At 42.0% G+C, this 3,316-nt stretch overlaps 1 long non-coding RNA gene across 1 annotated transcript; it reads right to left on the bottom strand.

The window, feature by feature from the left end:
- Positions 1-1,314: 1,314 nt before the first annotated feature.
- LOC118166005 lies at positions 1,315-2,302 on the bottom strand. Its single transcript, XR_004750319.1, has 3 exons — positions 2,246-2,302; positions 1,686-1,787; positions 1,315-1,432 (listed from the first exon to the last, which is right to left on the bottom strand). It is a non-coding gene; the product is annotated as an uncharacterized LOC118166005 (long non-coding RNA).
- Between the last annotated feature and the right edge of the window lie 1,014 nt (positions 2,303-3,316).

Below are 3,316 nucleotides of genomic sequence, written 5' to 3'. Positions count from 1 at the left end.
TACATGAAAGCTAATAATTCTGGCTAAAGCATATTCAAAATAGGATGCTTGAAGCAAAACTAATGCATTATTCACTGCTTGTTGGGAATACAAGAACACAGAGATAGACATCTGAGCCTTGGGCCTTTTCTGAGATGTACTGTACACTGGCTTAGTGTGCTTATGGCATTACAGTGATTCTCACCGCTATAGATTTTTCATTACTAATATTATTTAAAATCTTGCCATGTGATCAAATAAAAACAAAAATGTATGCGTATTCAACTTTGCTTTCTAGCTGTATACAGTGATGAGAAATGTTTCTAATGCCGCATTCATTTTCTTGTTGCAAAATGTGCCTTTCCTCTACCTTTACATTAAATCAGACAAATATTTGGTGAAAGCCATAGGGTGAAAAAAAGTGCAGAAATTAACGATTCCTTGGTAGGTAACTGATCCTGAACAGGATTGTCAGACCACCTTCGACATAAAATGCAGACCCTGCTAACATAGCGCATCTCAAACATAAAGACTGAAAAGAAGGACAAAAACCATGTTATTTTTACATGCTCAAGACAACGTGAATAAAACTCTTTGTAGAGCACTTCAGCAGTCATTCCAACAGCAGCACTGTAGAAAACCAGATCGGGATTCACCTAATTGTATGTAGACTGCCTGCACTATTGATACCTGACTCTGAACCTCCAACCCTTTTGTGGTCAACGGAGAAACACAGACACTTGGGGGAGTGATTTATCTCTTCCTAAAGTAGATGTCTAAGAAAGGTCAAATGAATTGCATCCTAAAAGTGCCTATTTCTCTCCACTGACCATAAAGATTGAAAAGAGTGGCTAGCCCGGATGGAAATTAATACGCTGTAGGCATGAAAGCCTGTGGGTTTGTGGGGAGGTGGGGGATGTTAAAGTGCACCCCTATGGCCCTGTTGACCAGCAAAAAGGTCTGCAGGATAAAGCCAGAGAACTCTTCCTCCTCTTCCCCAGAGACCGACTTCCAGGTTTTTCATCAGATGAGAATTTTTTGGTCTGAGGTGTTCTGCACTACATCAGCTGAGCTGATACCATATGCCCAGACCTGCCTCATGGTATCATGTAGGACACATAGGCAAACTTATTTTGCAGTTGCTGGTACAGAGAAGAACCTCGCACGGTTTGGGGCACCAGCAGCTCCAGCAAACAAGCTGGACTTACAGCACTGGTTGCAGAAGCAGCTTGGATGGATCCCAGTGTAAGTTTTACAAGGTATGTCTCATCATCAGTGATAGTTTTACAAGGTATGTCTTGTCAAAATGGTTTTGAGGCCAAGAACTGATCCTAGCTGGTCTTGAAGTGAGACTGCACTTTGGCTTCAGTAGCAAACCTTTTACTGGGCAAACTCTCTTTATGATTTTACCAGCATCTCTTGGGGGATTGACGTAGGACCCACCTTTCCCCTGCTGGAAAATGGATGAAACTGTAAGAAGTAGCATAATTGCATGTATTACTTTTACCCCAAATTCTCACTTGTCATTAAATTCTCTATGGTGTATCCCTTTAAAAAGCCACAGACTTACCTGTGATATCCTTGATCAGCAATAATTGCTTGATCCTGAAGCAATAATTGCTTTCAGGATAATCAAATTACAGTATGATTTCTAATGAACACTCATACATTTGATTGAAAGGAGAAATAATTGTGAGGAGCATTACCTGAAGTCGCTGTGCTTGATTTCAGTATTCTCGAGTTTATATTTTTCATTGCTTGATCCCCAAAACAATGGTTAAGAAGCCAGCACTTCAGTTTCAGATGACCTTAGAAAAAGTCAATTTGTAAGTACAAAAGGAAAAGCAAAATACTTTCAGATCCATTATCATGTGCTCTTGTTACACAGTAATCAAAAAAATACAGCTACGTCAGGCTGACAATCACTCTCATAGTAGGTACTACGGTCACATTACAAGCAACAAAGCTGAGCTTGGTGATTTGTTATAATGCCACTAAAACCTCTTGATATATTTAGCAAGTGGTAATGGTAAAGGTTATAATTCCTTTGAGGGGCAATAGTGATGAAATAAACCACGGGGGTCAAGTGGATTATGACCTCATGAAAACTCAAATAATGGAGATGGAGCTTTATAAACTTCCTTGTAATAGATAATGCCTTAAACAATTCTGAAGCTGCTCAGTGCTCAATTCAGACTTGCCACAGGCTTCCCACTGTCTACATATTATTAGAGGAAAACTGAAAATTACTTCTGTCACTACAAACCTTCCTTGCAGCTGCTCTGAGTTCCCATTTCATGTACGACGAGCACTCTTGCAGTGCTCTGGAAGTTCACAACAGACAGTGCAGGTGCACCGATCTACCAGTTCTCCCTACCTCCCATTTACAGTGTGGGTGCTCAAACCGAATTTGTGAATCCAGTTTTGAGCTTGCAATGCATCCTGGACTGTTACATTAATAACCACACCTGGCAGCATTTATTTTGCTACTGCACAGCATTGTCACGGGATCAAAGCATTGCTACGAGATGGAGTAATAGGGGAAGATGAATGGTACAGCTGATTGTTTTACAAGGAAACAGTGGTAGCCCATTGGTATGCTTATTAGCACAGGCAATACATAAAGTTCACGCCAAGGCACTCGATATTTCTCTTAACCACCTGACTTTGCACGGAAGCTCACACCGAGGTTCACGAGTGCCCCTTGCCAGAGCTCCTGCTGAGATTCAGTACAGCAGGTGGAGGAACCTGACAGGCAAACGGTGACATTCCTCATGTAGTTGAGTACATTTTACTGCCAGAACGCAGTGATAACAGCAAAGGGGATCATTCCCCTACAGAATTACGTCCAGGAGTCCCTTGACTAAGTCATGTACACGCGGTTTGGGCTCTTTCATCAACCTACCTGCATGCCGACCTACCTCGTGAGAGCAACATCTCTGGAGAAGTTGCACAGATAAAGCCTACATGCCGAGTCATACCTGTTGAGATTTATAAGCAAACGAATAAAAAAATGCTTTCTTGGAAGCAGAGGAAGCATTTGAGGCTTCGCTGTCTCAAAAGGCAGAAGAGGGGGAGACAGGAAGGTGGCACAGTGCTTACCCACTTGTGTAGCAGCATCGGTGATGGCAGGCCCATGAGAGCATCAGTCTGAGACATGAACAGGGCAATCAGCCAGCATTGACAGAGGCATTTTTGATTGATTTTAAATTAAGGTCACTGTCCCCAGGCCACAGCTAGATTTGATTATTTCTGTCGCGTTTTAGAAGTGTGAGAGAAACTCGTCTGCAGCCATCTCTTTGGTGACTTGATGTATTATGATGGTTTTTCCACTAAG

This window comes from Oxyura jamaicensis, chromosome 1, assembly GCF_011077185.1.
Source record: "Oxyura jamaicensis isolate SHBP4307 breed ruddy duck chromosome 1, BPBGC_Ojam_1.0, whole genome shotgun sequence".
Lineage (NCBI taxonomy): Eukaryota > Metazoa > Chordata > Aves > Anseriformes > Anatidae > Oxyura > Oxyura jamaicensis.
The sequence above is the reverse complement of the archived record's forward strand: the minus strand, read 5'-3'. Positions and strand labels throughout refer to the sequence as shown.